General features: G+C 27.2%; 1 protein-coding gene across 3 annotated transcripts in view; it reads right to left on the bottom strand.

Annotated features, from left to right (window-relative positions):
• The window catches only part of LOC127289978 (leucine-rich repeat and calponin homology domain-containing protein), a 51,929-nt gene that overhangs the window by 23,455 nt on the left and 533 nt on the right, over positions 1-27,941 (bottom strand). The gene's annotated exons all lie outside the window — the stretch shown is intronic.

The following is a 27,941-nucleotide window of genomic DNA, read 5'->3' as shown; positions in this document are numbered from 1 at the left end:
AATCTTGATCTGTTATTGTGTCTGATATAATAGCCCAAACCAAAACGCTTTCATGTTTTTATTCACAAGTACATCCGTTTTTACGTTAAGGTTAAGATCTTTTTAGAGTTTCTTTCTTTTTTTTTTTTTTTTGTTGGCAACCGCGAAATCCTCAGTTACAAGGTGTGTCTTCACAGAAAGTCGTGACTTTCTCGTCCACTTTGCAAAATTATGGTTTTCATACTAGCGAATTACTCAGTTCAACGCAAAAGGTGCCCTTTTTAAATCTTTGTTATTCTGAGAACAAATTTTACAAATTCACCTTTGTCTTCAAAAATTGAATTTGCTGTGTCTCATTTATTTGTAATATATTTTATAAGTAATTTTTTAAACAATAAACAAAAGAAAAAAAAAAATGCTATTCCAGGTGTTGAAAAAATCCACTTTTTAAAGACTACACTAAAGAAATGACTTAAAGTTCAAAATTTTGAAAGAATCTTAAAATTTTGAATTTTCGAAAATAAATGTATTTAAGTGGTTTTCATTGTTTCATTGTGTTTTATCATTTAATTTATTTTTCTCTAATTACGTGACTTGGCAGTTTCTTTTAAAAGAGGATAACGATCCTATATACAATAAAAACGGGATTTCTTTAATTCCGGCAGCTTATGGTGCCTCTCAGGATCTCAAAGACTAATAATTATTTAATTAATATTTTTCGGTTTGTAACAAGCTGATGATTAATTTCTTTTAAGAATACTTTTAAAAAATTGTTTTTCGTTTATTGAATTATTTTAATAAGACGTTATGGCTGCGCGCGTCGTTTCTCATTTTTCTAATCAGTGATACCAACATAATTCTGAAAAGTAAAGTTATGTTTAAACTTTTTTTTGTCCTTCTCTAACACACGTGTAGCGATGACAACATATGAGTTAGAAAAGGACAAAAAGTGTAAATTTAAAAAATGAAAAACAATTTCTAAAATTTTGAGAAGGATTATTATCAAGCACACGGATTTTCTTTTTGAACATGAAACCTGGAAAAATAAAGAAAATTTTTAACTTCATATATGGTGAAGAAATTTTAGGTTATGTTTAGTGATCTCTCTAAATCTGATTTAGCGACTATTCGCTTTGAATTAGTGACTATTCCCTTATTCTCAGCCCAGAGTATGCAGCTGGGAATAAGTGAATAATCATTCCTTGAAAATTCGCTTATTACTATAGCGAATAGTAGCTGATTGCCAACGAATAGACGCTATTTTAATCAGCCCAGAGTATGCAGCTATGAAAAAGCGAATAGTCGCTGATTCAAATTTAGAGAGATAGTTTTACCTTTTACCATGATAAAAAGTTTATAATTAGGTAAAATCAACACAGTAAAAACAAAGTCTTAAACCGTTTACACCTTAAATTAAGCCCATATATTTCGCATAAGTCTATCCTTTTTTAATTGGTCTGACTCCGTTTACACCTTAAATTCAGCCTCAAAAATAGGCTGAAATCAAGATTTCTTTTTTAGTGTGAACAGTAGTTTTTATTAAATTTTCCAAATGTAATGAAGACTTAAACATAAATGTTTCGTATTAAAAATTCATTCTTTTTATATATTTTGAAATTAAAAAATCACAAACATAACCTAAAAATTTTTTTACCATAAGATCCCTGTTTTCGTGAAGCGTAACATATATCTCAATAAATATATCATACTAATTGAGGTTTCATTATAGTTAATTAAATGGATATAAATTACAATCTATTTTATAAAATAAAGAAAGTTATTGACAAAATGCATTTATTTTCAATGTTTTAGAAATTCGGAATTTTTTTTCGATTTTTATATATAATTTCTAGAAGTGTAAGTTTAAAGTTTTTTCTTTTAAAATACACCTACTGGCATAAAAACATGTAAATAGATGGAATATCATAGACAAGTGTAAACAGAGCGTGACACGGCAAATGAAAGGTTTTTTTTTTTTTACATTACATTATATCTTTTTTTCTATTGTTCACGGGGTTATGAGAGCCCATATGTAGACTCAAGAGGGACTCTGGTAGGATCGATAACTTCCCTATGGCAAATATTGTCATATGGGAGGTGGTCTTCAGCCTCTCATATAAGGTGCTCTATGTGCACTTTTCAGTCGACTTCAACTATATACATATAACTCTACACCATATATCCCTCATGTAATTTATACTCTTCACGGCCTTGAGTTTTTAATTTTAATATATTTTTCAGTAAACATTCAAATAATTTTATAATTTACAGTCTTAAAATATAATTTCTTTTCTAATATCTGATCATAAACAAATTAAATAATAAGCAGAATGAAAAATTATTTCAATATATCTCAAACGTTTATAATACATGACGCTTCACGAGAAAAGGGACTTTACGTCGAACAAAATTTTAAGTTATGTTTATAGTGATAGTTTTATCATGATTAAAAGTTTCTTTTCAATTATAGGTAAAATTAAAATTACTTTTTTATTAAATGTTTTGAAACTAATAAAGACAAACATAAATGTTTTGTATTAAGATTTGTTCAAACATAACATAACATATATATATATATATATATATATATATATATATATATATATATATAATAGTGACAATCACAAAACAGTCTAAAGTAATATCATCAGATTATATATACTGAAAGATTTAATAAGAAGGTACTTGTTCAACCAGTTTTCTGAATGCAATGACCAACACATGTATAATTTACTTTCACTATATACAACAAGTTGATAAAATAAAGATAAAGAAAAAAAAAAAGCTAGAAAAATAAATCGCGAAGATGACATGAAAACGTTCATGACGATTTGTCCTTGAACCGCGGGTGATTGTCACGATTGCTTCCAAAGAGGTGGGAAGATGATACAGAGGGTTTAATGCTTTTATAAAGCTGTCAAGAGAGACATTGCTGGCCACTTCCGGTCCGGACATGAACGCTGGACGAGTCTTGCATGCACAAGAGTCTTATATACTGACTAAACGAAGAAAATATGTATAAACTTAAAATACTAGTATACTATATACTAATATCAAAAATTAATTCTTGTTAAAATTGCGCATTCATCCTTTAACTCGAAAGAAACGGAAGAAAATTTGTTTAATTTAAAAAAACGATTTCTATGCCTTTTTTATTTGCGTTTCAAACAAAATATTCTTTATAGTTTAAAAAAAAAGTTCATTAAATTTAAAACATCTTTTAATTTATACCTAGAGAAATATTTTGTTTGCACTCTCTAAATCTGAATTAGTAGTTTTCTACTAATAAAAGAGTGCCTATTCGTTTACCAATTGAATTAGTAACAGTTTTGACTAATTTTTAGTAAAAAAACTACTAATTGCTAGTAGAAAACTACTAATTCATGGAGTAAATCAGCTTACTAATTTTAAATAGTAAACAATACGATGAATTAGAAGTTTTCTACTAGCAATTAGTAGTTTTTTTTTTAACTAAAAATTAGTCAAAACTGTTAACAATTCAATTGGTAAACGAATACGCACTCTTTCATTAGTAGAAAACTACTAATTCAAATTTAGAGAGCATTTCTTTAAGATAAATAAAATTTATTTGAATAAATATAAATGAATATTTATTTGGCTCGGCACTCGGAAAAAATTTGTTTGAAACAAACAAATTTTGGTTTAATCAACTAAAAGTTTATTTAGCTCAATTAAATTCTTTCTTCGTTAAAAATAATTCATTAAAATAAACCCAACGTTTATTTAGATCAAATAAATATTAGTTTGATATAATCAAAAAATAATAAAATATTGTGTTAATTCAAAAAGAAAATGGTGTATATATTTGGTTCAAAAAAAAAACTTTTCACTTACAATTAGTATGAGACAAATATATCTTTTCTCTGGGTGTGTGAGTGGATTGACATATATTGAAACCTTAATTAACAGAAGAGGTATTTTTCAAATCTGTGGGTGTCATCTAAAAAGATAAGATTTACATTTTAATAAATCAGCTTGATAAAAAGTTATTAATAACCATAGTGAGATATATCTGGTTGATATCTACGATTAATATAATTTTATTGATAATAATCTGAAATATATATATATATATATATATATCTAAAATAATAAAATTTTGATTCTCTCTTATATATCTAAAATAATTAAATTGCTCGAAATATTTTAATTATATTAATTGTCCTCATTACGATAATGAATTTAGTTATATTCATTTACCTAAAACATGAAAATAATGTATAATATACATATAGGTATATGTACATGCAAATTATGCATACACTGAAAATAAATATTAAAAATATTAAGTAATTTCCTAACTCATTGTTAAATAATATATTTAAATGATTAAAGGAAGAACATTTTTTTTATCATAACAGTTTACTTTAATTACTTTCATCGTAATTTGCAAAGTTAAACACTTTTGTTGTGAATCTGTAAGGAAAGAGTTCACATGTTTGCACCCGAGCATGTCGAGAATGTCAAGGTTGATGACGGGAGCGCCGCATATAATTAGAATTCAAATCATTACTTCCATTCATTGTCAAATTTACTTTTTTTTTTTTTTTGTCAATGTTAATAAGGATCCTTATAGTGGCAAATCAAAAATATTGAAAATTGTAAATTTTTTTTCATCACAATTTGATTTAACATTTAATTTCTGTTCTATTAAAGAAAATATTTTTTCATTTTAAGACGAAGCTGAAGTACGTAACGTTTATAATAAATGATTTTTAAAGAAATAATTTTTTAAAATGAAAAATTCTATAATACTTTGCCTAAAAAAATATTTCTTGTTTTTTTTTAGACAAAAAATTATAAAAAATTTTCATTTTAAAAATTATTTCTTTAAAAATCGTTTATCATAAACGTTGCGTATTTCAGCTTCGTCATTTTAAGGACGATTTCAAATAACTTAAATATATTTTTCATCCAAAAAATAAAAAAAAAATTGAGAATGAAGATTCTATCGCAAACATATTCCTTTCATAAATATAGTACCTTGTATTATTAGTTCTGAACATTTAATAGAATTAAAAATAATTTACCACTTTCATACTATTGTTCTATTAATTGTATATCTTAAGTAATAGTTTACAATCTGTGGATAAAAATACCTATTTTACTATACATCAGCCACGTATATAAAACGATAATTTACTATATGTAGTTATCGGTAAATTAATGAGGATATCTGATGTCATCCCCTCGTATCGTGCGCTTACCAATATAAATTTATAACATCCATTTGATCGCCGATATTTAATTGATCATTAGTCAAATAGATTTTGTATAATAGCATTATGTAATGATTTTATGTAAAATAGAATATATAAATGAATATAATGACTGAAGCATAAATTAATTACATAATAATTTATTAAAATAAAGCTAATATAGAAATCAATACAATTAAATTTTAGAGATTCATTCATTTATTTTTTCTCTTTTATATCTGATATTGAATTTTTCAATTATAATTATACATTATATTATTATTATTATTAATAATATTATTGCGTTAAATAATTATAATATATGTATAATTTTAATATTTTTTGTACAATTGTTTTTTTTAAATAGCAATATAAAAAATACATACACTTTTAATGAACAACACGAAAAAAATGGTTTTAAGTTCAAAATATTCATGTGCCTGAGGTTCAAATAAAAAAAAGTTTACTTTTTTAACCTTCAAATTTTATTATAAAATATTGCTTTCTGTATTCAAAATTACATTAATAATTTATTAAATATTTTGTAGTGCTTCATGTTAATTTGCAGAAAAATTCACAAATTGTTATTTGTTTTTTTTTATATTTTGTATTATTCTAATCAGCTGTTATTGCTGCGCGCGCAGTTTCTCATATATGGCAGTCAGTGATACCAACATAATTTCAAATAGTGAGGTTATGTTTACCATATTTAGTTCAGGCATCATGTTGGTATCACTAACTCTCCTATCAGAAACGTCGTGCTTAAATATAATAACTGATTAAAATAAAACAACAACAAAAAAACAAAAAACAATTTCTAAAATTTTGAACAAGTTAACACGAAGCAACCAAATTTCATAGATATATAAATATAAATAAATTTTTCTCCATTTGTCAGAGATGAGAAATTAATTTTTCATCATTGATCGGTGAAGTGTTAATGAAAAAACAGTAATCTTTTTTTCTCTCCTTTCCAAGGGAATAACTATTAATCATATTTAGCCACTTAGACATGGCTCTTCAAAGAAGAACAAGAAACAAGAGTCAAAGACTAATCTAATATTCAGTAACACTTATATTGCTCGATTTGAGATGAACATAAACATGATTTGATGATGGGAGATCGAACAAAGTGGGACATTGTTAATGTGACTCGATGATAGCATAATAACCGCTTTTGTTGTTTAAACGCGTATATTATACAAATGTGGGAAATTTTCTATCGTAAAAAATCAAAATTTTTATAACATATATTAAAAAAATGTATTTTCATAAAAATCTTCTAAAATGTAATTATGAAACATATTATAAAAAAATCTACATTTATTCTTTCTGAAAACAAATTAAGCCAACGACTCGTTAGAGACATTTTCAACTTTTTTCCTCTAAGTTTTCTTTTTGCCTTAAGTTGACTTTTGCTATATGCATTTTGCTCTCGGCATGCCTCTTGGTACCATCACTGTTAACCCATCTGGCAAGCAAAAGGAACTTGAAGCATATACCTCTTGACCTAAAAGCTTTCAAAAAATTTTCACGCTTTTCATCCGCTTTTTAACCTAACACTTTTATAGATAATCAATTTAATAATTATAACGAAATCATGAGCGGCTCATAATTAATAAAAAATCTACTGTAGTAGCTTAAAGTGTTTATAACAAATTGATATAATAAATGAGGTTTATAATAGTCGACATTCGCATATGAAGGTCGAATCTGACCTACAATTGTACCCGCCGCTTTGGATAGTTGTTAAGGGTGTTCTTTGTTCGAAACCACAAACCGTATAACCACTATACAACTGCACAAAGTTCGCGATGTCTGCCTTAGGTAACTTTGCACGACCAACGAATTATGTATATTGGATGAGTGAAGAAAAGGGCTCTGAAAAATTGCATAGCGCCTCTCTCTCTCTCCCTCTTTGTATATAGAGACGATTCGCATAAAAAGAAACCAGCATCAAAAACATAATATATGCCTCCATATATACCCTGTTATTCACGTACTCGAAATGGAAAAAAAAGAAAAAGAATCTATTTCAAAATTTCCCATCACCTTTGCCCCTTATTTAATACTATTGCTGAGGAAAAAAAATACAATTTCATCAATACTTCATCTTCTATAAAATATTAATTTAAACCTTTGAGAGTTTATTATTAAGAAAAATATTTGCACTCGGTTGAAATATTTCGCAGCGGTACTTTGAAAATCAAACTTCCGTGTTTTTAAGAAACACCACAGAATTATCTTGTAGCTAATTTTTGATTGGTTGATTTTCAACTCTAAATTAATCTACTAAACAGAGTGGTTAATTTTGGATTAACTAAACTGGCAGTTAAATGCGGACTATTCTGTTTAGTAAAATGTAAGGTAGTATTTATGTCTGTCAAAAAAAAATTTAACATCCGAAACGAAATGTACAAACCTAATTGGTTATTCACAATTTGCCTGATTGTGGAGAACCAATCAGGTTTGTACATTTCGTAACGGACAATCAGGCAAATTGTGGATAACCAATTAGGTTTTTACATTTTGTTTCAGACGGTAAATTTTTGTCTTGTGATAGTATGGTATAAAGTTTATCTGACTATGCTATTTAGTAGAATAATTGCAGAGAACGAAAGTTCCAATAATTCTTTATTCCAAAAACCAAAAGATCCAATAATTCTTTTCTTCAAATACCAAAAGTTCTAAAAAATTTTTAAAATTTAAAATCGATAGAATCGCATTAACTCTTCTCTCCGTGTTGTAGGTATATACTTTTTACTCTAGAAATAGTAAAATTTACTATGTCCGGAATAATTTTTACTATTTGAGGAGTAAATTTTACTATTTCTAGAGTAAAAATTGTCAGAAATGCGCAGAAACTGCGGACAGTTCTGGTTTTACTTTTAAAGTAGTAAAAGTTACTTTATTCGTTTTTTCCATTTTTTCTCCATGATTAAATAGAAATTTAAACACACAAATTGCATTTTAATCGAACACCAATAATTAAAAATTGTCACTTTTAAAACACATTTCAACAAGATGTAATTTTTTTTTCTTTCAAGACATATAAAGAAGTCCGTCTTGAAGTAGAGACTCAAGAAACATGAGTCTAAAGAAACCTTAGAGTCGTTTTCAATTGGATAAATCAAAATCTACTTATGTTAATATCTGCTTGAAAAGCGTGGTTGAATTTTATCACATAAAGAATAGTTTTTTTGCAACTGTAAAACCGCAAAGGAAACTAGTTCCGATGTTCGTGTTTCTTATAGAGATACATACAATTTTTTTTAGGCACTTGGAACAAGAATTACATGTTTCGCCTTTTTCGTTCACATGCATTTTGAACCGAGTTTATATATACAATAAACTCTAAAGCTTCCTAATTTACGAATCATAAAAGCCAAAATGGAACCTCCGCGGGTTATAATGAAAATTCTTGATATTGAGGATATGCTTGATAATTTCTCTCGTAAACTGGTGACAGCTTCACAATTGATTCAGTGAAGTTAAGCGCGGGAAATGGGTTTAGCAAGCCTTAATCAGACAGCGACCTACTAATTATCTTATATACCATGGGATGGGTTTATATCTCATCTCCGGAGAGAAGGAAAACGCTCTAAAATACATAAGTCCTATATCGTATTTTATTCGGTACTTTTATATATGCATACACAATATACATACAAACAGTGCGGTTTTGTGAAAGAATGATGAAACCTGATTCGAGATTGAAAGCGTAAAAACTTGCTTTGATCTTTTGTGAACGAACTCCTCGCATTATGTGTTTTTTTTTTTGATGCCAGACTCCCGTCTAGGCTTTGTTACAGGTGTAACTTTCCCAGAGCATTAGGAAAATCAAAGACAAAAAAAAAGGTCAAAGGCCTTTTCAGGATGAGTAAGTCTACACGTGATTGTATATTTTTAGATTGTTATATGCAAATGTTAATTATTTTGTTTTATAATCTTATTATCTTGCATTTAAACATTATTTTATTTTATCATAAACTTTTTAAAGAGGTTTGTAACCTCAAAACTTGCAGAATTTTTATTTGCACTTTTGATAAAATTCTTAAAATGTTGATTTTTCATTTGCGATCGAAATTATAAATGATTAAGAAAAAGATTTCGGCGCGAGTATTAAAATTAACCCGCATCATAGAATTTCACAAGAAAATTGTGATAGGTATAAATTTTTAAATTCACGCCAAAATCTTACTGTCGACTGTTTGTTCGGATAGTATTGCAATTTCGATCGAATGAAAATTCTATTACGTTTTTGAGAATTCTAATAATAATTCGTGCAAATAAAAATTCGAATACAAATGAAGTTTAGGTAAAATAAAAATTTTGTCATTTAAAAATTTGACTCACTTAAAATTCTGTTAAATGAGAATTGGGTTAAATTGTAATTTTTTTTTAAAAGAATAACTTAAAGAAAAACTCTATGAAATAAAATTTCTGTTAAATAAAAATTTAAGTTTATTTAATTTACATTGAGCACAAATTCGGCTAATTGTATAATTTAACAAATTTATAATGTAATTTGTTCCTAATTTTTTTTTATCAATTTATTTTTTAAGTAATAAAAAAAGTTCTAAACGCTTTATAGTTATAAAATTTTTCGCTATAAATAAAACACTTTATATTACGTGCCTGAATTAATATTAATGATTTAACAATTTTTTTTTTATAAACCCTAAAAGGTGTTTCAATGAGAGGAAGTCGTACAGTGAATGACGTCCTACCACCTGTTCAACGATTATATAGAGTCGCACACTTATCAATATCAGCCAATTCACATAGATTTATAAGTGAGTCATCCCCCTTAATGTATATACTATATATTCGTACTATTATATACTGTAGATTAAACGCACACATTCGCGGATCGAGTGGATCGTTTTAACATCTGAGCTGTTATAATAGTTATTTCTCAGCGTTATAAGTGACTCTCATATACCTAGTAATTATAATATGCTTCCGCGCACAGAGTGGATGGGAGAAAACTTTTTATACTAATTCAAACAAAAAAAATTATGCAATTTAATAAATTTTAATGTAATTTAATTTAAAGAAAAGAATATAAATTTGTTCAAGAGTCAATAAAACAAAAAACTCTTTCTTCCTTTTTATAACCATTAAAAAGCTATCAGACAACACGTTCGCTTTTCATTCGCTTGCGCGCATTGATATCGATCGTTTAGTAAGGTAAATGTACACAATTACGGCATGTTAAGGCCCTTCCTGAGAATTTTATTTTTCTTATTTTATCAAGTAACTTAAAGTTTAAGAAAACAATTGTATTGTAAAAATTAATCAATCATTTTCAATTTTTCATTTTATATATCTGTTCAAAAACTAAATTTATATTATTTTTTAACATATTTTAAATCCTTTCAATTGTATGTAATTCCGTTTTAAAAATATTGTCATGTAACTAATTCCGTTCCAACTTGTCCATAATTGCGGCATATTCCAGGTTTTCACACATACTTATATATAAAATATCAATTTGTTTGATAATAATTATTCTTATAAGAATATTAATAACATAATCTTAAAATTAGTTTAAGATTGTGTTTAAAAGGGAATTTTTTACACAGATGTCAAATAAAATAATGTTTATTCAAATGATAATTTTTGTAATATTCAGTCATTATTTTTCTTCTTTGGTTACTCGCTTTGGTCATTAACTTGTTTTGAAATAATATTATAAATCATTAAACATATATACTTTACGGTCATCAAATAATACTAGAGGATTCAGTTTTTTTAAAACATCTTGAGCATCGTAGATGAGGATATCGTCTCTATCAAGCCAGCGCCAGTTTGTCCCACTCATTTGATTAATTTTTAATTGATATTTTTTCACATTTTGCTTGAATTATTTTCGTGAAAATACCTAGTAATTCTTATAAAAAACGATACTTTTAAAAATTTGCCTCTTGAAATGATAATTAATAAGTTTAAAATTAAAGAATTGTGAACAAACTCTTTTTCCATTTTATTTAAACTTAAATACGGCGTATAGCACGGAATAATGAATGCATGTATAAAATGTTTTGAACCTAATTCCGTTCATATAATTTCTAATAAAATATTTCAAATATGGTTAATAAAATACTAGTACGCAATTACCTCATTTGTTTATTTATAATTTCATTTTTTGTTAAAAAATGTAAACACATTTAATATTCTTATTAGATTCATTAAAATAAGTATAATATAAAACAATGTAATTCCCTATTTACGTGTTTCAAACGGAATAATGTACTTCGTGTGAGAAGAGCGAACATAATTCCGTCTATTTAAAAAAGTATTTTTATATAAAGAAAACTTTTAAAAATAATTCAGCAATAGAAAATATAATTTAAATAGATCATAATTAATCAACAAATTAAAAAATAAATTAAAAAATAAACACACTTCACTTTTAATATCCTTACGAAGATCACCTTCAGTCCTAGCTGTCACTTAAAGTATTTTGTATTGCACAAAGCTCAGTCGTCGACTGACTGACAAAAACTTTTATTTTCAATACATAAACAAAATAGATGCAATTAAAACACAGAATATTGATCTAATAAATAGCAAAGTTTGTGTTGCAATTTTTCACTTGTTGAAACATTTTATCAATTTCTTATTTCAATTAGTATAAAGAAATAGCACGTAATAACGTACTAGGCCGTAATTGTGTACGTTTACCTTACTTAAGGAATTTTCCAGAGCACAAAACACGAGGACAACGATTAAAAATGCTTTGTCACAATGTCTTTTAAAAAAATTAAACGAAAATAAAAAACAGAAATTAAAAGTTAATTCTTTTTATAAATCACTACTCCTGTAAAATTACTTTAATGTATAATTATTAGGTATCTACTTGCAAAAAAAAATGTTTATAAATGTCAATGTAATTGTTTCGAATCAAAAAAATATTCACACATGAACGTTGAAAAGCTCAGAAAAATACATTTATGAACAAGTTTTTTTTCTAAAGCATCGTGCATAACTCTTTTTTAAAAATCACAAAAAATGAAAGAGAAGCGTGTCATCTTTATATTTCATGAAAAAAAAACTAAAAAAAAAATTGTACCACGTGGGCTTGTGTCACTCTTCACTTAATGTAAAAGTAGATTTCTTTTCCAGTGGAATTTTATTTCATCAAAAATATTTTCAGCACTTATGTTCCATTTTTTTATGCAATACGTAATAAAAAATAATTATACTTGTATACGTACTAATACTAAAATAATATACATATAAATGATAAAATAATATAAAAATAATAATAATAATAATAATTAATAAATATAATATCAAAATGTGTAAAAATATAACAAAAATATTAGTTTTCAGAATAAAAATATGTCAGAATAATGAACCTAGACACAAGTTTTAGTTTAAATATTTCTATAAAGAACAGGCCTTGAACGAAACGATTTCCATAAATACATACAATAAAAGAAGTCGATTTTACGAGGGGTTACTCATGAGCTTATACTTCAATGAATTACTGATTTTCAAACGATAAACTTCAACTTTTTTTTCTACAACACGAGAACCATGATCAAATTTTTTTTTTTTTTTTATTTAAAACGCCGGATATATCTTTGACATGAAAACACATGGACTTTTTATTTCATTTCCTATATTTAGATTAAATCGTCTAAATTTATTTAACATTTTTCTAAATAGTGGTACATTAAACTAGACTGGTTCTACTTTTTCATCAAGAATATATTTTTTTTTTTCTAAATTTAAGAAGAAGCTGTGAGCCTTGACTTATGATGCGAAACAGAGTTGTTTCGAGACTCTGCACGCTCAAGTTGTACAGAGTCTAGCAAACATATATACATACATACTCCACTCAACATGACTGGGGCTAATTATAACTTTACAACAACAAAAAAAAACTCACTGATACAGATGCTACTCGATATTAGTATATAAAATGATACTTTTAATATTTAAAAAAAAACGCGGTATTTCGTGTTTTCCTGTTCTAAACTCGAATAATTAATTTCCAATCCAATAAAAAGAAGTACACGTTAGAATTGAGAAAATAGAACCTCAAAAGTTCTAGGGCGACTAAAAAATTGTGTTTCTGACTTTAAAATGTGTAAATTTTCCTATCGAAGAATTTTTATTTAAATAAATTATGATTTAATAGAATTTCTATTTTAACTGAATATTTTTTTGTGTAGCAGATTTTCTAATAAATCGAATTTTCAAATAATACCATTTCCATTTAACAGAATAATTTATGTCGTTAAATCGAAATCCTATTAAGGAGGATGGAGACCTTAACATAACCTCAAAACTGAAAAATGGTTTTTAACCCTTTGAGGACCAAATTAATTCTTAAAAAAATCGCGACCCACTTGGAAAGATTCCCCGGAAAGTGCCCCCTGGAGGTTCTATCAGAATTCCGTCGGAACTTCCAACGTAATTCCGTCGGAATTCCATCGGAGTTCCGAAGAATTTGCGATGAGATTCCAATGGAATTAGGACTCTAAAAATTTTGAAAAAAATTAATCGGAATTCCGTCAGAATCCGATCGGAAATTCTTTGGAACTCCGATGGAATTACGTTGGAAGTTCCGGCGGAATTCTGATAGAACCTCCAGAGGGCACTTTCCGGGGAATCTTTCCAAGTGGGAATTTTTTGATTTTTCAATAAGTTAAGTAGTAATAAACTAATTAAGGTTTTTTGTTTCAAAACTAGAGTTTGGAATTGGAAATTTATTAGATTAAATGAAAAACATTGGTCTAATATTTAGTTTTAAAAATCAAAGAACTTATGCTTAAAATAACAAAAAAATGTTTATGTTGCCTGAAAGCAACAAATGTGCTTAAAGGATTAACTAAAACAAAAATTTTAATAAAAATTAATTTTAAAACACTGTTATTAATTTAATATTTGTTTAATTCACTGTTCTATATTTTACATTGACATTATAATTTTTAATAATGTATAGATTGAAACAAATAATTTTATTTGTTTATTTGAACGTTCAGAACTTTTGGCTCATAAAAATTCTTTGATATGAAAATTTGTCTGATTTTAAAATCTACTTTATAAAATTCTACTAAAATTCTTCTTTTCATGTTCCTCGAATTATACCTGCCAGTGACCAGATCATAAAAATTTGTCCTGACAGGGTAGCAAACAATACTTCCTATGTATCGTTTGCATAGTTAAATTAGTTTCCTATGTATTTCATCTTTTTCTAACATTAAGTATTTTTGCTAATTGCATCTTTTTTCTCTTTTCCCAAGCGACGCTTTCGACTGTGGTAACCATTTTTCAAATCAGTCTTTGGCCCTTTCTCGTCCTGAGCACAACCTCTCGCTCTGAGTACAAACTAATTTAATTTTAAGGTTTTTTTTTAAAAAATATTTTAATTAACATTCACTATAGACTTTTATTTATTATAAATTAATACCCGAACTAAAGTGGTGACGTCGATGTGATTTGTTTCTACTAAAAATAGTTTACGTATTTTCAAAAACAATAGTTACAAGCAGAGACTAAAACGTGACCTTAAAATTTTCTTTGTTTTTAAAATTACATAGTGCATTATTCTTACGTTTAATTTAATCGATTCTTTTTGCTTATAAAATGGTTAATGAGCAAAATAACCATGAAAATAATACGGATGCGATTTCGACATTTTTACACGGTACACTCGCGAGTAGACCTCAAGTCAGTCTACCATCTTTCATAATTGATGATCCAGAATTGTGGTTCGTACTAGCTGAAAGAGAATTTTTGGCAGCCAATATATTATCGGAACGCGATAAATATATACATGTGGTGAGCATACTTGATTGGCAAGTGGCAACTGAAGTGCGTGATATTATTATTAATAAGCCGCGTGAAAATCAATATACCATATTAAAAACAGAACTTATAGAAAAATTTTATAAAAAAAAGCGCATGCTATTAGAATCCCAAGATATTGGCGATAGGAAACCATCTCAATTTCTACGTCATCTTCGTGGACTTGCGGGAAGAGCTGTACCTGACACTATGCTTAAAAATGTATGGTTGAGTCGACTTCCTGACAGTATGCAGCCGATATTGGCAATTCCAGAGAGTACAGATTTAGATTCACTTGCAGATTTGGCAGATCATGTACATGATCTTATAAAATCACGGCAAGTAGTTGAGGAAAAATGCGTCGTGACTGAAAATTTGGTGCAACGGTTCACCCAGTTATTAACATCGTTGGAGAAGGAGGTGACAAAGTTGCGAGCAGAAGTGTCAAAAATCCGTGGAGGTAGTGGCTCTCAAACTCGCGGTAGATCAAAATCTCGTGGCCGCTATGCAGGCGATGGAGTATGCTGGTACCACAGGTGTTACGGATCGAACGCTACCAAATGTACGAAATCGTGCAGTTTTTAATAGCGTCAAACAGAGGTTCTCAGGTGCAAATTTTAGTTGATATACTAACGCGGATTTGCGTGTTTCTGCGATTCTTGATCCACGAACATTTTTCAAGATCGACGTATAAATTCTCCGCATCTAATGGGTCAAATATCGCAACATATTATGCTACAACTATCATGACTTAACTTCGGATTTTGGAAGAGACTTTTCGTTGCTGACGTTATATGTCAAATCATCTGCGTCAATTGGAATTTTACGAATAGCTCGTAGATGTAAAAGAAGAAAACAAATCTTAATTGTGAGTTGGGAGCGAGTTTTACTTAATAAGATAATCTAATCAGTATATGAGCCAAAAGTTTTGAACGTTCAAATAAACGAAATTTTTTTTTTGCAACTTCTTTAAGTACGAATTTTATTATAAAATTTTGTTTTAAATATCTGAAAAGAAATTATTATTTTAATAATTGTTTAATTTATTGTTTTATTTTACATTGACATCATAATTTTTAATAACTTATAGATTGAAAAAAATATTTCGTTCATATGAACGTTCAGAACTTTTTGCTCATATCAGTATTTCTTTCAAGTCACTGGATAGAAAATTTTGTTACAAATCTTATAATTAGAACTTCGAGTCAGAGACTAATCAGCCACTGATTAAAAAAACTCACTACAAATTAGTTAAAAATCACGTCGGTGAAATTCAAAAACTTTATAATATGATAAATCTGAATCTAACCTTAGAATTGACCTAGCACGACAGGTTTTTCGAGATATTCTAACCTAAAAGTGCAAAAAAAACGTTTTTTGACCATATTTGAGGTCATGTAACATCAAGAGATAATTTTTTTTCAAAATGGTTGTTATAAAGCATCTAAAAGTTTTTACCCTTTAAAATTTGAAACTAAAAAATCTTTATTTGGCTCTGAGTTGTCGTCATTTAAATTTTCTGAGTTTGGTGAATTTTTCAATAAATTCCTAAACTGAAAGTACCAGAAAATTCAAATGAATACAACTCAGAGCCAAATAAAGATTTTTTAGTTTCAAATTTTAAAGGGTAAAAACTTTTAGATGCTTTATAACAACCATTTTGAAAAAATAATTATCTCCTGATGTCACATGACCTCAAATATAGTCAAAAAACGTTTTTTTGCACTTTTAGGTTAGAATATCTCGAAAACCTGACGCGCTAGATATTTGTAATATATAATGATTACAAATGTTAATATAGCAAAATTATTTTTTATTAAAAATTATATTAATCAATATCGAACATATATGTATTTCAAAAATTTAAATTTATTATAATTCTTAATGTAATTAATTTTTTATATAAGAACTCTGCATCGAAGTCATTGAGTTAAAGTGCTTTTCAAATGCGGATAAGAATTTTTTTTTTACTTTTTTGTCGAGAGGCTTGGCAGTCGTCCCGAATCGAAGGCGAATTATTGGAAAATACTAAAAAGTGAAATTACTTTCATGTTTCGCGACTCTTTTCTCGTTTGTGATCCTCGTATAAAAATTCTATTGTCGACGAAACCTTTGTCCTTTTTATATAGATATCTAATATATAATGTCAGCCGACATAAAAAAAAAGAACATAATCTATTTAAATTATCCTTCACTCTTTTTTTTTTATTTAAGGTCATATGTATATGATTCATTATGAAAATATTCTCTTATGATTTTTCTCATAAAAAATATTTGATGGATTAGGCAAAAAAAAATTTTATGAACAAGTTTAAAACATTAAAAGAGAGGGAATTTTATAATATTTTGTAAACTTAAGTCAAATTAATACAGAAAAATCATTTTGTTAATTGTAGTACATACTTTACAATATACTGTAAATTGTAAATAATGATAATATAATGTAAAAATAAATAAATAATCATTAGCAAAACTATTTCGTAAAGATATATATGATAAATGTGCGAGAAGAAAAGTACCGCTATATACAAGTTTTGTTATGAATCCGTGATAATCGCTTAAATTATCACCTTTATATAATTTAAAGTATGTTCGTTTAGATTATATGCACAATGTAATAATTTACCGTTCAAAGAAAAATACATAATATACTATTTTTATTAAACGTCTTACATATCATAAATAATTTATTAATTTGTTTATGAATTATTATTAAATATTAATTAATAATATCACAAAGATGAATTATTAATTGTTATTATTTTATAATAAATATAATTATATTATATATTTTTAATTATTCAAATTAAAATGAAATTACGGTCTGAAATAAATTTTCCTCTGAGATGAAATATTCATTAAAATTTAAATTCAACATAGAAAATAAATACGATAATTTGCGTGTTTAAAAAAATTGGATGAACGTAATGGTGTGACTATCAGTGTTATTAATCACAGTTTTGCCTTGAGCGCATGTTACAAGCCTTCTGTTATATGTTGCGAATATTGAAATTGACAACATGAAGCATTTGGCACGACATCACCATTCTAACAATTTTCATTCACACAACTACGATCATTGCATCCTAATTAGTCGAAAGATGAAAAAAAGAGATAACGAGATTCGAGATCATCCACCTATCTATATTTTCAAAATAAATCGCGAAAACGAATTTTTTAAAATGCTTCTATAATTAAAATTGATTATTTTAAAAGTACATCTGTTCGATAGAAATTTGAAATGTTATTCGAGAGTTATTAAATTAATTAATTGTAGGTAATTTCTAGTAGTAATTATGACTATCAACTGCCTAATTAATGACATAATTTTAAAAATAATAATTGAATGTCAAAATTAGTGCCATGCTCCCTTTTCTAATTTTACTCAAGAATCATCAGATCACGTGAGAATTTTCTCGACGTTGCAAATTTAAAGCAAACTAAATTTTAAGCTTGGTGATAGAAAATTTGAAGTAGGTCAAAGCAGAGAACAAGCTGTTATATAGTAAAACATCTTGCAATCTTGAAGTTGAAGTCATTTCCGTTTGAGTGTGCTGGGTATTACCTAAATAGTATAATTTATGACAAACAACTATATATATATATATATATTCCTATAGCAGACAACACAATTCCAAGAAAAAGAAATACATTTTTTACGCATAATAGTTTATAAATATTATGCAGAAAATTCAGTATTTGAAATGATGTAAAGGTTGGAAAATAAGAATTATCATGTCGCATTTTTAATTGTTAAACCAAAAATAAAATAATATTCACAAAAAATTTGAATAACCGTAAATTAACGAAAGAGGTAGAAATGTAAGAGCAAAATCAGAAATCAAAATTACGAATAGATTAGGAAGCAAAACAATTAGAAAATTTAGTTAATTTTCATGCTTGCCGTTATATAGATCTCATAAAAGATGAATCTTGGGTATAGATATGGTGAAGGGTATATTTATTAGCGGATTTGAATGACGCCCCAGGCCTCGACACTAAAACGGATTCGAAACTCTAGAAGGTATACTTGAAACATCTTGTCAACCCCATTTCTAGATGGGGGCGAAATGTTTCGCGAAGTTGTCCTCACGTCTGACGAATCAAGTGATAAGAGTTCTTCGCGAACATTGACGCCATGGTAATAATCCATAGAATATAACGTGTGTTATGGGGTATCGACCTGTTGGCACCCCTGACTACATATATAATATATATATACAGCTGCAGTGTCTCTATCTTTAGCATTCAACACACACATCGACAATATTCTCTTTTGCAACATGGGAAATCCTTATCCATTTATACACTTATACAATCATACATTTTAACTTGTATATACATATAGTAAAAATACATTACATTCCCCTCGCAAAGAGAATATAACGTCAAACTTGACTCCTGCATCGACAACGGGATTTTGAGAGAAAGAGAGAGAGAGAGATGTCGAAAAATAAAGCAGACACAAGACTTTTTTGCATCAATATTGTTCACGTCAAATTACCAGTTGATGTTATGAGGCTGAAGTCGCAACGTTTTCAAAAACGAAAAATTAAAATAGAATTATTTTTTCATATCAATTTATCTCTAATTTTGATTTGCACAAACTTTCAAGAAATTAATACTTTTATAAAAAACCAGTTACCCCCGAATAACTTCAATTTTAACCCAAATTAATAGATATTGTCTAATTATTTTTTCGTTTTCATTTATAAAAACGTTGCGAACTTCAACATTATGTTGATGTTCAAATAACACGAGATATCAACAAATATCAATCTTTTGATATTATATTAGGGGAAGATAATACACAATTTATTTAAAAAATAAATGGAATTATTGAATAAACGCGCAGTTTAAATTCAAATTTTTCCCAAAAGTTCGACTGATAAAATTCTCGATCTTTATAGATTAAAAATATTCTCTTAGTTGCCTATGCATATATATATATATATATATATTAGCTTAAGTTAAATATAGATGAAATCTAATTTTAAAAAGACATAAAATCGAAATCATGATTCTAATGTATAAATTCATTCTGAAGTTTGTTGAAAAATGTTTTGACTCGGATAAATTTGCCTTGCCAAGAATGGTATGTCGAAACACATTGTTATATGGACACAACTGAACTGATTACATCTATCAAAACGAGTGAATGGGTGTGTAATATCTACGAACATGAATAAAATGGTTCACTAATCCGCAAAAATCACATATTCCAATTTGAATTGAGGGAAATTTACATGATAATGTAGAAGAATAGAATTTTTAAAATGATTTAATAATATATCTATTCAAGAAATCTTAACTTCATACATATATATTTCAATTTTATACAATAAACGCATGTATATATTTCACGATACTAAAGTCCATAAAACAAATTCCAAGGTAAAAATTCATTGGAATTTTTCATTCAAAAAAATATTTCTTTTAAAAATCGCGTTGATCATAAACGTTGTGAATTTCAGTATCATAACTTTGTTGTACCTATTTCTTGGTCAAAGAAATGTGTGAGGTAAACCTAAAATAAAAAGTTGATTCACCTTCAACCCCAGTTGATGTTTTAACATGACTGGATAATTGTCATGTCACTATAATCAATCCTTAACAAAGATGCAGTCACACCCAACTGATTCAGGAAGGAAATGCTGCCGATTCGCTTCGGCAAACCCGCCTACAATTGTCACAAAGTAGGAGAGAAATAAAAACCCAAAGAAAATTTGCGAAAAAATGTATTCATTTGGTTTTGAAAGAAAAGATTCCTAAAAGCGAAAATACACCAGAAATAAAGAGAACATTTGTTATTTTCATAAGAGCTATATATCTAACAGAGGTACGTCTGGTCATGTGTTTCATTATACTTTCAATTTCAATCTTTTCCAACTCTCAATTATTAAAATACAATTACCGTATATTTTTTAATACAGAAAAAAAATTCTGATTCGATTTGTAATTAATTATAATCAAATTGGACTATATTAAAAATTTGCGTTATATATTACATTGAATTGAATTGATTAAAATTTAATTAAATTGAAATGAGTTAAAATTCGAACAGATTCAAATTGGAATAAATTGAATTTTGGGTTGATTAAACTGATGGTTGATTAGAATATAAGAATTAATTTAAATTTAGATCGATTACAACTTTAATCAATAAATGCTTCAATTTAATAAACCAAAAGTTTTGAACGTTCAAATGAACAAAATATTTTTTTCAATCTATAAATTATTAGAAATTATAATGTCAATGTAAAAGAAAACAGTAAATTAAACAAATATTAAATTAATAACTTCTTTTTAGAATTTAAAACAATATTTTGAAATAAAATTCATACTTAAAGAAGATACAAAAAAAATTTTGTTCATTTGAACGTTCAAAACTTTTGGCTCATTCAATTTAAGAATACACGGAGAGAAAGAGATGGTACGGAGTACTATCTAGATAGTACCAGGTACCATGTTTGATCTTACATATACGGACAGTAACATCTTGATAGTAGTGGGTAACATAACTATACTTTTTGTAACGTCTTTGATAGTACCGAGTAACATAATAAATTAGGGTACCGGATAACATCTACTTTTAACCATCTTAAGATCATAAGTTCTTACCATCTATTTCTCTCCGTGATAGAATTTTAAAGGTACAAATGCTTTTTTTAAAAAAATTCTTTTCAAAAAAAATTTTTCTTTATTTTTGCAATGGCGAAATTGAAAGGTATAATAATATAAAAATGTGGTTGGATCGTAAACATGCGGGCATAACAAAAAGTCAACTTAACTACCATTCACTTCCTCTTACAGTAATATATAATAATTCTCGGTCAATATAACGCCAAAGAATTTCACCACCCAGTGATGAATTTTAAAATTAGTATTTTTACAACATGGCAGATTTTTACGGGAGAGATTTTCATATATATGAATGTCTGGGGGGATTTTCTGGCATCTCTAGCAAATTTCTTTGCCAACTGAATTTCTTATATAGTCTCTGTGCGTTTTCTCTCGTGTTGTGCCTATATGTATTTTCTGAATGTTATGTAAAGAGAACAAGAGAGCACTTAGCAAAAGTCTGTTTTCTGTGTGTGCGTGTGCCTCCACCCTCCTCGCCCACACCACTCCTGTTTCTGATTTCTTTCTTTCCTTTAACTATACACTTGGCCAAGAATCTTAAACTATGGTCTTTGCCTTATCCGTCAGAAGCACGTGTGTCATATATATATATACTGATAAAAAAAGAGAATGCTACGCTTTCTTACTCACTATCGTTTGTGATCACATGCACAAGTAGTTCATTGATTCGCAAGGCATTCTCTCTCGAAATTGTAATATATATAAATGGTCCAAAAAAAAAATGTTCTTAATTTTTCCAAGTCTTACCCGCTTAATTTCTTTTACATGGTAAAAAAAAGAAATTTCCTAATTTTTTCAGATTTTTTAAACAATTTCTAGAGGTCGCTATTGTCGCACAAAGTACAGAAATCCATTATTTTCTAAAGAACCTCCATGAAGTTAGCGTTGAAAATTGTTTTAAGCAGAACCAAAAATTTCAAATTATTTCTTTTTTAAGATTTTCAATCAAAATAATGCCTTGGGAAATATTTTTCTAGGTATTATGTGGACCCAAAACCTTTTTAAATCTGATTTGATATTATTAGTTCAGTGAAAAATAAATTTTAACTGATTAGCGTTGACGCCAACTTCATAGAGGTTCTAAAGAACATATATTTAATTCGATATTTGGTATTAAAAGCATTTCAGCATTGCGTAAAATAATGTTTCAAGAACTACTCTTTCAGATTCTGCAAAAAAAAATTGAAATACCTTTAAGGAAAAAAAAGATATTGTTACTTTCGGACAAAAAAAATGATATTTTTTAAACATTGTCCATCGTAAATGATTTTTTTAATGATTTTACAGTATCAGGATATGTATGAACACTTTCAATATCGCTTCCGCAAGTTCTGAGCTACATAGAGTGTATTTACCAATTTCAAAATTCATCATGGCGGTCAAGAGTCTAAAAATGTTGTTTAATGTCGAATATTATGGAATTTAATATTACATTCTATCACATATTGATGAACGAAGCTGAAGTACGCAACGTTTATGATAAACGATTTTTAAAGAAATAATTTTTAAAATAAAAATTTTTATAATTTTTTGCCTAAAAAATATTTTTTTATAATTTGTTGATTAATGAAAACTACAAGAAATATTTTTTATAGAATTTTTCATTTAAAAAATTATTGCTTTAAAAATCGTTTATCATAAACGTTGCGTATTTCAGCTTCGTTATTAATGAAAATGCTTAATGTTCGGGATTTGAGATTATTTACTGTAAACCTCACAACACAATAACTAAATTCAAAATGGCAGATCTAATATAACCAAAAGTATAAAAAAAGTACGTAGAAATTAAAATGGCGTTACTAACTTCTTGCAATTGGGAGTTCTTATTGATAGCTTCAGCAAAATGTGTCGAAGTTTCTCCCTTGATGATCATACATATATACTGACCTATGGGGTTCCTTAACTGAGTTAAGTCCCCTTCAAAAAGCCTTCATATAAGACAAAAAGGGCGAGTGTACTCGTTTGAACTTCAGATTATTGGAGAAAGGGGGGAGAAAAGACTTTGACATTTTCTGAAGAATATTTGTTGGCACGATACTTTCACTTCGAATCACTGACAGAATCTTAAATGCAAGCATTTCCTCTATACACAGAATGTATTTCCTATATAGTGTCTATTAGGTGAATTTTAACAAATATGCCCTATTCTTTTGTTCTCACACAGAAAATGTTTTCTAAAAAATAACCAACATTATTATAGATGCAAGAAACGTGAGATAAGTTGATCTTGTTTCAGCAAATGAAGATAATTGTACATATATATTCTAAGAAGAATCATCAAGTATGAGATTCTATAGTTACATCCGGAGTCTAGTTCTTAATTATATATCTCTCTTATAATATATTGCAAGTTGATCTGTAACAAGAAAATCATGAAACCGCGAAATTCCACTCTGTTACGTGTTCATAGACTCGATTACTTTACCATGCATGACAATATCATATCGTATTAAGTGGATTCGTTTGATAAACCGCTTGCAAGAGAACGTTAAGTTAATCAGTACTGACGACAGTGACCGAGTTTTCATTGACTCATATAAATTCTCTGCATATAAGCGGAGAAAAAAAGAGATTAGGGTTAAATGAAATTTACCGGGGTTAAACGCTTGTTTTTTTTTTCTTTCTTCACTTCCATGTAAGATTTTTTTTTCCATCCCATTTTCAATTATTTTGAACTTGAAGAAAATTAAAAAAAAAATAATGGCTTATATATCTTTTTGAATTAATTTTCTCAAATGGAGATTTATTTCAATATAAATGTTACTCTCACAACGTGAAAGTGTATATAATGAGAAATTCATTGCAATTCCTAAAGATTGATGCTAAATAAGAAATAATTTCAGAAGTGTGCTCAGAATGGAACATATTCTCTGTGCGCACCTGCGAATCATTAAGCGTGAGAAATATTCACAAGTGTATTAATTACATATAATTATAAGGAAGAAGATGCTTACTCTTATCATATCTACACCTCATTGCCCGACTTAATATAAAGATTTATATATATAGTTTTAACTGTAAAAATAAACATAACCTATTATTACAGATTCAAAATAGAAATTATATAACGATGCTGAAGTACGCAAAGTTTATGATAAACGATTTTTAAAGTCATTTTTTAAAATGGAAAATTCTATAATTTTTTGCCTAAAAAATATTTTTTTTATAATTTGTTAATTAATGAAAACTAAAAGAAATATTTTTTAGTCAAAAAATTATAGAATTTTCCATTTTAAAAAATTATTATTTTAAAAATCGTTTATCATAAACGTTGCGTACTTACTTCAGCATCCTAATTATATAATTGCCGCACTCTTTTTTTTTATAAAGGATGCTGAATTTTTGATTTTCGAACTATTTACATAAATAATTAGTAGGTTGTTAAGAAATCTTATATATTGTTGAAAAAAAGAATAAAATTTTTATCGAATAATCGAATGTCAAACAAAGCTATCGCAGAGCTGAATGAAATAAAAACACAGGATGTGTCGAAGATAACAAACTTTACTCTATGAATATATAGTTAATCATTTTTAGGGAAATTATTTTCTTAAACAATTTAAATGTAAATTAATTTACAAATGGTAATTATTGAATAATTTAATTTCTATTTTAATATGTAGCTTTCATAAAAATATTGATTTTTTTCAAGGTATTTCTAAAAGTAGAAATAAATGCAATATATAGCAAATAAAGACAAATTATTGACGTAACACATATATTCAACACACCATTATGCTTTTATCTTTCCAGAAACACCATATATGCACTTCTTGTCAATATTTACAAAACCCTGGATAAAAATTGTTTTTTTTTACCTACATCGTATGAATTCAATATTGTTACGAGCATAAAAAATATTTTTCAAATACTTGTAATTTTAAAATAAGTAATACAAATCATAAAAATTTTTAAATAGAAAAAAAATTTGCATGATTATCCCATAAAAATCATTAGTTAAAATTTTCATTTTTAACAATTTTCTTAGATATAATTATTTTTTTGACGAATTTTTATTTTTCAAATTAACATTTGACAGAATTTCTTTTTAAGGGCAGGTCAAAGTCAAACCAATTTTTACATAGAGCCTCAATGGGAAAATCGCATCGACTTTGACCTGCCCTTAAACAAATCTTTATTTAACATAATTCTTATGTATCGAATTTTTATTGTACGCAGAATTCTTAAAACACCGAATTTTTATTTGTCTGAAATTTCAAATGGCCGAACAAACAATCGACAGAAAAATTTTGGCGCGATGTTTAAAATTCACCAATCACGATTTTCTTGACAACTTTTGATTGGTGAATTTTAAAAATCGCGCTGAAATTTTTCTGTCGATTGTTTGTTCGGCCATTTGAAATTTTAGACAAATAAAAATTCGGCGTTTTAAGAATTCTGTATACAATAAAAATTCGATACATAAGAATTATGTTAAGTAAACATTTGTTTAATAAGAAATTTTGTCAATTATGTTAATTCGAAAAATAAAAATTCGTCTAAAAAATAATTATATCAAATAAAATTCTTTAAAATGAAAATTTTAACTAATGATTTTTATGGGATAATCATGAGCCTCTTTTCAATCTATAAATTATTAAAAATTATGATGTCAATGTAAAATAAAACAGTAAATTAAACAATTATTAAATTAAATGACTTCTTTTTAGATATTTAAAACATGATGCTGAAGTTACCAACGTTGATTTGACAAATCAACGAACGAATTTTTCGTTTTCAGATTAGTTTAAAAGCCAAGAACCAATTTTTTTAAATTGAAACTTCTAAAAACACTAAAAATCCTCAAACAAGGCGGGGAAATATTCGATCTTAGAAAAAAAAATTCTTATCTCGTCTATTCAACGTTGGTAACTTCAGTGTCATTTTAAAAAACAGAAAAATTGCTTCCAAGTCGGGGAAAGCAGTGATTTTTACTTTTTTCTCACAGATTTTTCTTGTTTTGATTATTTTTTTTTAATTTATTTACATGTATTTACGGGCAGTGCCCGTAATAATTATTTATTTCAATGCTAGAAGCCTTTTTAAAAAAAAAAAAATTTGCTTCCAAGTTGGGGAAATATAGAAATTATTTTGAAATTTCAGGATTTTCGGAAAACTAGGAATTTTCCTGTTTTTTAAAATGCTTCTAGCATTGAAACAAATAATTATCAAACGAGAAAAATTGCTTCCGGGTAGAGGAAATATCAAAATTATTTGAAATTTCAAAATTTTTTTTTTTTTTTTGTAAATAACTAACAAAAATGTCTAAATAAAAGAAAATACTTCCTACAAAATATTTTCCCTTCACTCTCAAAAAAAAAAAAAAAAAAAAATGTTATAAAATTGCAACGTTATTTTTAATGTAACTTTCACATGAGTTTGTGGTCACGCATTTTACGACTTTTTTTGCAAGGTGCGTTTTGAGCACTCAGTTAAATGTATATCGAAACTCCACCAGAATAAAGAGCCTTTATTTTCGGTTGGGTTGGGAGTTATGATTTTAAGACTTAAAAAAAATGTATATACTTTTTTCTTAAATGCTCCCTCCCTGAAAAGTTCACAACGTTCATGTACGAGTAAAATATTCATCTTTAAATCAAATATTTCCACATACATTATTTTTTACAACTAAAAATTTTAAAAAAATAGCTATTATTTAAATTACACTCAACTAAATAATATAATTTATTTATTGTTAATAACATATGTTTAAGCATTTATAAACTCTTATTTTGATTTTCTCTTTTTATTAAATGTTCCAACAATAACTTCTAATCAGCATAGTTTTAAATGAAAGACATATATAAAATGATTTGTTTGAAAAAAGAAAGAATGAAAAATTCTTATCAAGTAAAATGATTAAAACACGCAACATTGTTTTCATTTATTATTATTATTATTATTTCGACATACTGTAATTTTAAGTGCTATGGATATATATGCAATTAATGTGACAAATAAAAAAATCAGATTTTATAGGGAGGATTAAATAACATTGTTTACAAACTTAAAAATTTTTCCCGCGGTGTTTCTATAAGAATACGCGAATTATAATTTTCTATGAAAAAAATACTTGTTATTTAATTTTAAAAGTTCAAACAATAAAGTAACAAAAAAAAAAAAGACAAAAGAAATTATGTATTTTTCATTTCCTTTTTGTTAAAATTGTTAAAATGATAATGAGTTCCATCATTTTGACTCTATATGGGCGTGTTTAATGCTCTCTAACGTCTTTGTATATTAAACAGTCTGGAAATACTCACGGTTTATAGTAACAGGTAAAAAAAAGTCAAA

The sequence above is a fragment of the Leptopilina boulardi genome, unplaced genomic scaffold (assembly GCF_019393585.1).
Source record: "Leptopilina boulardi isolate dan_hultmark-lab unplaced genomic scaffold, ZJU_Lbou_2.1 LbouV2_52, whole genome shotgun sequence".
Classification (NCBI taxonomy): domain Eukaryota; kingdom Metazoa; phylum Arthropoda; class Insecta; order Hymenoptera; family Figitidae; genus Leptopilina; species Leptopilina boulardi.
This window is presented reverse-complemented; position numbering and strand designations above follow the sequence as displayed.